Consider the following 9,817-nt stretch of genomic DNA (forward strand, 5'->3'; position numbering starts at 1 on the left):
TGCACGCCAGCCGTATGGCTGGTGGATCATTGTACTGCTGCAAAACAAATTATCCTGAAACTGAGCAACGAGCATTTATTATCTGTCATGGTTTCTGGGATTCAGGAATCCAGGTTAATTAAAAAGATCTGGCTCAGGGTTTCTTCACAAGATTGCAGTCAAGTGCCAGCTGTCCTTTCCTTGAGGTTTACTTAGACACACTATAGGCCAGTGGTTCTCAAATGGGGGAGCAATTTGGGAGTAGAAATGGGGGAAGAGCTGCTGCTGGAATCTAATGTGTAGAGGCCAAGGAGGCCGCTAGACATCCTACAATTCTCAGATAGCCTCCCACATCAAAGAAGTTTGTCCCCAGATGTCCACACTGCTGAGGTTGAGACACTCTGCTAGGGAGCCCTGTTCTGCTCTGGTCCCCGCACAAAACTTGGCAGCTTTATGCATTACTCAGATGTGGCTTTGATCAATACACTCAAAAAGAGCGTATGCTATCTCAAAAATCAAGAGGTAGAGAATACTGTTGCTCTTTCTCAGAGATAGGTGGGTACAAAGCATACAATTTCCCTTTCAGTTTGGAGAGGAAATGCCACCATTTCCCAGACCACTGGACCCCTAGAAACTTCACTGAGGTAGCAGGCCTTTGACTGTTCTTGGAGTCTCTCTCCCACCCTCTGGCATACATGTGTCTCATCAAGGCATTGAGGGGATGTGCTGCTTCCTGCTCATCATGTCAATAATGTAATATATCAGCACTGTGTTCTGGGGAATATCAAGATGATCAAGGTCCCTGCAGACTAGATCTTGTCAGACAGAAGAGTCACATGGGCCAGAGAGAAGCCAAGGAGGGTGGTTTGCTGATCCTGTTAATTGAGAACAAACTCCATCTGGTGTTCTTTGTTAATTTGGTACCAAGAAAAAAAAAAAAGCATCTGCCAGATCAATAGTTGCCTTCAAAGTGCCAGAAGCTCTGCTCTGTTATCCAGCAAAGAGACGACATCTGGTCCAGTACCTGAATAACTTCTCAGGAATCCCGTCATTCTCCAACAACCACCTTCCTTCTGCCACGCCAAATAGGTAAGTTAAATGAAGATGTGGCTGGACAACCCCTGCATTATTCAAGTATTAGATGGAAATAATAATCTCTGCAACCCCCCAAGGATGTGGTATTGCTTTCAGCTTACTCTTACTCTTATGTAAGAAGAGGAAATTCCAGGAAGCTTCTGCAAGGTCCTGCCTACCATAATAAAGCTCACCACACAGGTCAGGGAATCAATACATGGGAATCAATAATATTTTAGTTATTGAGGACACCTATCACAACTCTATTCAGGGATGGGAAAATAACTATAGTGGAGTACGTGGACACACTGAGAGGCAGCCACAGGCCAGAGTTTCATTTATCACCTGATCAAGTGACCTCTACACCCTTCATGTCCCAGAAGTATGTTGGGGCTTTGACTCAGAACTAATGTCCAGAAAATCCCCAAAGGCCTAGATAGTCCCCCTTCCTCAGTGCACTTTGGGGAAGACTTAAAGGAAGATTTACGCTAGATATTTGGGCTTTCATGGTGGTGCAGTGGTAAAAGAATCCATTTGCAATGCAGAAGCTGCAGGAGATGTGGGTTTGATCCCTGGGTCAGGAAGATATCCTGGATGAGGGTATGGCAACCTACTCCAGTATTCTTGCCTGGAGAATCCTTTGAACCAAGGAGCCTGGCAGGCTACAGTCCACAGGGTCACAGAGTCAGACATGACTGAAGGGACTTGGCACACAGGCATGCTAGATACTTATAGCAATTTATAGGGTCCCTTCTCAAGGCTTCCCAGCCTCTTCCTCACTTAGTATCAGAGCTCTCAAACCTTAGCATGCATAGGAATCAGCTGAAGTGCCAGCTAAAACAAAGACTGCTGGACCCCCGCCCCCAGAGTGTTCATGTCCCTTGGGCTAGCAGAGGGTCTGAAAATTTGCATTTCTAACAAATTCCCAGGTGCTGTTGCTGCTGTTACTACTTGGACACAGCTGCAAAATCAATCATCCGGGGATTTCTATGTCTTTGAACTGATTCAGATCTGAGACTTGGGTGATTGAGCTATTACTCTACATTGAACAACTAAGGTTTCTATTCACTGGACCTAGAGATTTCCCAGTTACATAAGTTAAATAATTCTTAGTAGACCTCCCATATGTTTTGGTCTTCAAGCTACCATGAAAAATAAACAAACATCAAAGATTCTTATGTCCTGAAATACTCTGATTACTGCCCCAGACATTCTGCCCATGATAGTAACTGCACCCACCTTGCTGCCAGCTCTTAAGAGCTGCCACTTGGCTCTGCCCCTCCAGAAGCCTGTCACTGATTGATATCAAGCAGTCTATTTTAATGGAAGTGTCTTCTTTCATTGGTGAGATTCTTAAGAACCCCCAAACAAGAGACTGTAAATCTCTGCTGAGTCTAGAGAAAATCGACCACAATAATACCAATCAGGAAAGACATTTTCCACTCTTCTCAACAAGCTGTCTCCCCAAATCTCTATCTTGGAGAAGCTAGAAACTGTGGTTAGCATGATAGAGTAATAAGATAGACACCTTGCCTGGGCAAAAGGGAAAAAAGCTGATCACAACTTCACCACTATTACATGCTTAGAAGATGAGAAGATTAAGCAGGGTTCTGATTATTACATGGAATTTAAGGTGGTTCAGAGAGTAAACAATCTGCCTGCAATGTCAGGAGGCCTGCGTTTGATCCCTGGGTCAGGAAGATCCTCTGGAGGAGGGAATGGCAACACACTCCAGTATTCTTGCCTGGAGAATGGACAGAGAAGCCTGGCGGGCTACAGTCCACGGGGTTGCTAAAAGTCAGACATAACTGATCAACTAACACTTTCACACTTTTTAACTTAATTACTAAAATGAGTGGGTTTTTGTGGTTTAAAGTGACTAACTGGAGGCCCATTTGTATTATTTAAGAGTTACCAGAGAACTCAGAGGTCTGCCTGAATTACCATCCAGGTGATGGTAAAGAAAATCCCATGGAGTAGATTATAAAGATACTGAGAAATACAAATAATGTTGCTTGGCAATTGAAGCTTCTAAGACCTGTTTGTTAAATGTACCAGTTATAATGGCAAATGATGTGGAAACACATGGAGATGATTACATCTCTATGGAGAAGGCAGGAGATAAGCCATTATGCTACCAGACACAGTCATAGCTTCCCAGATCCCCAAAAGAGACAGGCAGCTGTGGAAGGTACTATCTGAAGCACTAAGGGTTCCATTGTAGCCTAGAATCACACTCTTGGACTTTTATACCTTCCTGGCCCTCCCTCACACCCTTTTGTTCCAGAGACTTTGCTTATGTGCCTACACACTCATGGGGTGCAAAACACCCCCCATGTGGTTGAGTGTTAACTAGGAGACTGGATGAAATGAAACACAATGTCACAGAATATTATCCAGGAGGCTCAGACTTTAGATCTGCCTGTGTTTCATTCGTGAATGTCCCAAAACCATTTCTTGGAAAATACATCATTTGCCCTCTCTTCGTTAAACACTAAAACAAGCATTTTATTTTATTTTATTTTTTTCATTTATTTTTATAAAACAAGCATTTTAAATAAAGCATTTAAATATATAGATAAGTCCATTTCTGGATCCTGTTCTTTGTCTCCCTTAGATCCCTTAGCTTTATGCCTGCACTGGCACAAGAAGAACAGCAAAAAGGCTAAGGGGACTAGAACAGAGAGAGAGAGAGGAGCAGAGTAACAGGAGACGAGATCAGACAGGAATCTTCTCAGGGGGTAAGGGGGAGAGTTACATTCTGCCTTTAAACTTTGTGAGCCCCGGAAGGGTTTTGAGCAGCGGGTGATGTGATTTGACAGGTAATAACAAGATCACTCCAACTGCTGTGTTGTTCTATGGAGAATAGATGGTGGGGGGCAAGAATGGAAGTGGGAAGTTATTGAAATAATTCAGGTGAGAGATGACAGCTGCCTGGACTGGGGTCTTGGAGGTGGAAGTGCTGAGACGTGGTCGGAATCTGAATCTGTTCTGAAGGTAGAGCCAATAAGATGTCCTAGTGGGCTGGATATGAAGTGGGAACACAAGCATGAGGTCAATAATAATTCTGAGGTTTTTTGGTCTGAGTAACCAGAAGGATGGAATGACTATAACCTGAAATGTAATAGATTGTAGAAGGAAGAAGTTTCAGGGGAACAACACTATTTTAGACATGTCTAATTTGAGATCTCCCAGATACGCAAGTAGAGATTTCAAGTTGGTAGTTCAACACACAAGTTTGTGTTTAGGAGAGAGATCCAGGGCAAGGATCAACCAGACAATTTGCAGTCTTTGGGACAGACACAGTATTTAGTGCCATGTGGTTATATTGGATTGCCACAGGAGAGGCACACAAGGTGGGGATCCAAAGACTGGGACCTGGGACACTCCAACATCAAGATGCCATGGAGATGGCAAGAAACCAACCAAGGAAACTGAGAAGGAGCAGCTTGTATGACTAGAGGAGAGGGTGGCAACACTGAAGCCAAGAGAAGACAGTGGTTCAGGAAAAATGGACGGATCAATCCTATCAAAGGCTGCCGACAAGCAGAGCAAGATGAAGACTAAGAATTCACCACTATAGCAGTGGGCATTGGTTACTTGCCGGAAGCAGTTTTGGTAAAGTGGCTGAGAGTTCTAACTGGAGAAGATTCAAGAAGACAGGAAAAAGGCTTCCTTCCCTGGTGGTCCAGTGGTTAAGACTCCACGCTTCCAATGCAATGGGCATAGATTTGATCCCTGGTCAGGAAACTAAGAACCCACACACTGCATGGCACAGTATATATATACATATGTATATATAAAAGAAGACAGAAAAGAGAAGGACTAGAGACAGTAACTGTAGACATCTTTTTCTAGTAATTTTGCCACAAAGGGGAAGCAGCCAAGTGGGGCAGTACTGGATGGGGAAAGCGGGGTCAATAAATAGGTTTTTTTTTTTCTTTTAAGATGCAAGAAATGACAGCATATTCATATTTAAGTTGAACGGTCCAATAGTGCAGGAGACACTGATGATGTAAGAGAGTAAGGAATGAACTGCTAATATGATGAATGGATACCCTTTCAGGCAAATAGGCACCCTCAAACCCTTCTGGGGATACTGCATACTGGTTCAAGCAAAGGGAAATATGGCATTAAGTATCAAAATTATATATGCACATATTCTTGGACACAGCAGTTTTATTTCCAAGATCCTATTCTATAGACATACTAGCATCTAGATGCAAAGACACAATTTCATGTTATTTATTAGAACACTGTATATAATATCAACAGCCTTCCCTGGTGGCTCAGTTGGTAAAGAATCTGCCTGCAATACAGGAGACTCAGGTCGGTCCCTGGGTCAGGAAGATCTCCTGGAGAAGAAAATGGCTACCCACTCCAGTATTCTTGCCTGGAGAAGCCCATGGACAGAGGAGCCAGGCAGGCTACAGTCCATGGGGTCTCAAGAGTCAGACATAACTTAGCAACCAAACCACCACTATATAATATCAAAAGCCTAGAAAAAGCTTAAATGTGGATAGATAGTGGATTATTAAATTCATACCCGGAATACCATGAAGCAATGAAAAATGAGGTTGATCTACATGTACTGTTCTTGAAAAAAAACCTCCAAAATTACTTAAGTGAAAAATATCAAGGTAAAGAAGAGTATAAGACACCTGTGGGGGAAAAAAGCAGAGAATAAAATGATACACAAAGATTTGAGTTATATACAAAACATATATTTATATGTGCATGAAATATTTCTGAGAGATGTGGACTTACTTCCCACTGGATATTCTTTTCTAATGTTTTCCATTGTTTATGACTCAGATGGTAAAGATTCTGCCTATAATGCGAGAGACTTGGGTTCAATCCCTGGGTCAGGAAGATCCCTTGGAGAAAGAAATGGCAATCCACTCCAGTATTCTTGCCTGGAGAATTCTATGGACAGAGGAGCCTGGCAGGATATATCCCATGGGGTCGCAGAGAGTTGGCCATGACTGAGTGACTTTTGCTTTAAGGTATATTTATTATTTTTCATTAAAATTTAATAAAAAGAGAAAAAACTTTACTAAAAGGAAAAAAGTAAATTTACCAATTCTGTCTGCGCATTCCTTTACTAATGTAAAGAAAATTTTCTTATATAATGTTTACAGAGAAATAGTATTATTTTCTAGGTTGTTGTGGAAAGTAATGGAAAAAAAATCCTTTTAAATTGATTTTTACTGAACCAGCAAGGTCTTTATTCAATAATCTGCAATACTGGGATATAAATTCTCATGGGCTTCCATGGTGCCTCAGATGGTAAAGAATCTACCTGTGATGCAGGAGACCTGGGTTCCATCCCTGGGTTGGGCAGATCCCCTGGAGAATGGAATGGTAACCCACTCCAGCTTCCTTGCCTGGAGAATTCCATGGACAGAGGAGCCTGTTGGGGCTACAGTTCATGGGGTTGCAAAGAGTCAGATACAACTGTGCAACTAACACACATACCCACTATAAAAGATTTTTACTTTCAAATATAATATTTTAAGACAATTAAATTCAATTAGGACAAAAGAGTGTTAGTTTCAAAGTGTATTTCTGTTGGGCAACAATAGGCATCCTATAAAAACATTTTAGGTTGAATCGGATCACTAATTAGATGAATGTCAACCCTATGCACTGGGAAATGGGATTTAAATACAAAACATTATTGAGGCTCCCTTCTTTCAAAGGTGAGTTTGTAGGTGCGTATATATGTATGTGTATTTAATATAGATTAGCATCTTTTCTTTTTAGTTTTTGGAAAGAACATAAGGGTGCTATGAACTCAAGCAGGAAGTCATTTTGATACAGTTTAGCAAATGATTTAATCACATCATTAGCAATGAGTACATTATCACTAGGAACAGAAAGGAAAATGAGAAGGAGAATAATCTCCAGTAGTAGAAATTCTCCTTGAGGCTGGAGTTTAAAAACATAACTATACTGAATCCAGAGGGTATTTTAAACATAAAAATTCTTATATTAATAGTTCTTAAAAATAAAGAACTATATCCATGAGGTACTTTCTGAAAAGGGAAAGTGGAAATTCATCATTTTTACTGTGTCAGTCTGGAATCTCTTATTTAGTACTTTCATGAGCCACATTTATATTGAAGACCACACTGACAAGACCTTGAAGTGCCTTCTGAAATAGCAGGTAAGACTGCATTCCTTTCTATATTTTTAGTATTAAGCATACTTACAGTAATAAAATATTTTGGAACCTACCACTCTATGCCATACATGTAATAATCTTCTCATTTCCCAGCCTTAAGGGTATTCTAAGCACTAGGAATTCTCTGCTGTTTGTTTAAATTTGCATGTTTTTTCTTTCCCCAGTTTACTGATTTATTAGTCACACAGTATTCATGCTCTGTGCTAAGTGCCACTTCTCTTTTGCAGTTGGAGGACAATTATCTTATTCTGTCTCATTATCAATTTTAAAGCTCATCTGAAGCTAAGCAGCAATCATTTACTGTGATGGAATTTCTGGGATGGTAGTATATTTTCAAAAACACTGGAATTTTGTTTTTAACATTGGATCTATTTGCTGCTTTTTTGTTCGTTAATAGACAATGATATATAGGCAATACATAAAATCTTTACACTAAGGTGTGATTATTTGTAGGCAAGATCTGCACCTTGTCAGGCTTCCAAGATGAAAACAAAAAAGCTGAAATTTGATGTGCTGATAAAATGTTCAACTATTTGAACTTAAACAGGAATTGACTGATGGAACATTTTAATACTTACATGCGAGTCCATGCAAGATGCTGCAGACGAGCATTTTTCAAACTTTATGGTGTAAAGGAATCAGCTGGCGATTTTGTTAACGTGCACATCTGGATTCATCAATCATCAATCTAGGATGGGACAAGAGATTCTGCATTTCTAACAAGCTGATGCTGTTGGTCCACAGACCTCACCTTGAACAGGAAGGTACAGAGTCGAGGTCCTCAACCCTGGCTGCATGCCATGGGAGAACCTAGAAGAAATAGAGTCCAGGTTCCACTTCAGATCAAGAGAATCAGGTTATCTGGGCATGAGATTCAAGTACTGCTAATTTATTTTAACGTTCTCAAGTGCTATGCACTGAAATATGGGCCGCTGAAATGCACATGTTGAAGCTATAACCCCCAATTTGATAGTATTTGGAGATGTGGCCTTTGGGAGGTAACTGGGTTTGGATGAAGTGATGAGGTGAGGACTTTGTGGTGGCATTTGTGTCCTTATAAGATATACCTGAAAGCTTGCTCATCTTCTCGGCCATGTGAGACACAGTGAGAAGACAGCCATCTGAAAGCCAGAAGAGGCCTCACCAGAACCTGACTATGCTGGTATTCTGATCCTGGACTTTCAGCTTCCAGAAATTGTGAGAAAATAAGTCTCTCTTGTTTAAGCCACACATGTGTGCTTGCTCAGCCACTTCAGTCGTGTCCGACCCTTTGAGACCCTTTGGACTGTAGCCTGCCAGGTTCCTCTGTCCAAGGCATTTTTCAGGCAAGAATAGTGGAGTGGGTTGCCATTTCCTCCTCCAGGGGATCTTCCCGACCCAGGGATTGAACCCGAGTCTCCTGTGTTTCCTGCATTGCATGCAGATTCTTTACCCGCTGAGCCATGGGGGAAGCTCCTGCACGTCTGTATGGTATTAAAGTAAAAACATGCAGAATACTTTCTGGTTACAGAGGAATAACCTCCCTCTATAGCAGTAAGCTCAGGCTGCCAACCCATAACCAGAAGAAAGTCTGAATTTCAGTACTAATGGTATAAGCCAGATGGTGTGCACCTCCCGATGGAGTGCCACATGAAACAGACGACAGCATCCAAAATGAACTCTAGACAAAATTGATTCATGGGAATTGACCAAGCTCTTTGATGTAACTTCCGACTTACAGGAAATACAGGGAAGAGAGGAGCAAGCTAAGTGACCACATGAGGAAGCAATCAGAAAAACACTGAGAAGGAAAATTAGTAGTTGAAAAAAAGGACTATTTTAGATTTAAAATACCTAAGGGACATACAAACCATTAAAAATGCATGGCCCAGAACTAAATCCTGAGTTGGACAAACCAGCTTTGGGGAAATAATTGGGGAACAATTAGGGTAATTTCAATATGACTGCAGTATTATCTGCTATGAAAATTTATTGATAGGAAGAGAGACAGATTATTAAAGGAAAACAAGCTGTTTACAACATCATGATACTGTTTTAGTATAAAAAATACTTATGTGTGTATAAAAAGATATAAAATATATATATAATAAAAGATTAACATATAACAGTTTCTGATTAGTGGTATATTAGTTTTCTATTGTTGCCACACAAATTACCAAAATTTGGTGGATTAAAACAATAAAAGTTTACTAGCTCACAGTGCTGTCAGTCAGAAGTCCAACATGGTCTCATCTCACCAGACTAAAACCAAGGTGTTGGTAAGGCTGCATGCTTTCTGGAGACTCTAAGGGTAATCCATTTCCCTGCTTTTTCCAGCTTCTAGAAGCTGCCCACATCCCCTGGCTCATGGTCCTTCCTTCATCTTCAGAGCTAGCTGCATCAGCCTGAGTCTTTCTCACACTGCATCACCCTCATCTTCTCTTCTTCTGCATCCCTCCTCCACTTCTTAGGACCTTTGTGGTAATCAGGTCCATCAATATAACCCAGGATACCCACCCATCTCAATGTCAGTTGATTAGCAACCTTAATTTCATCTGCAACTATATTTCCCCTTTGCCATGTAATTTAACATGTTCA

The 9,817-nt window shown here is 41.0% G+C and overlaps 1 long non-coding RNA gene across 1 annotated transcript in view; it reads right to left on the reverse strand.

The window, feature by feature from the left end:
• LOC133072328 (uncharacterized) overlaps positions 1-8,030 on the reverse strand; it is a 39,590-nt gene extending 31,560 nt beyond the window's left edge. Inside the window, exon 1 of the long non-coding RNA XR_009696690.1 lies at positions 7,819-8,030. This is a non-coding gene — a long non-coding RNA (uncharacterized LOC133072328). The remainder of the gene's footprint in view (positions 1-7,818) is intronic.
• Between the last annotated feature and the right edge of the window lie 1,787 nt (positions 8,031-9,817).

This window comes from Dama dama, chromosome 18 (assembly GCF_033118175.1).
Source record: "Dama dama isolate Ldn47 chromosome 18, ASM3311817v1, whole genome shotgun sequence".
In the NCBI taxonomy this organism is placed as follows: Eukaryota; Metazoa; Chordata; class Mammalia; order Artiodactyla; family Cervidae; genus Dama; species Dama dama.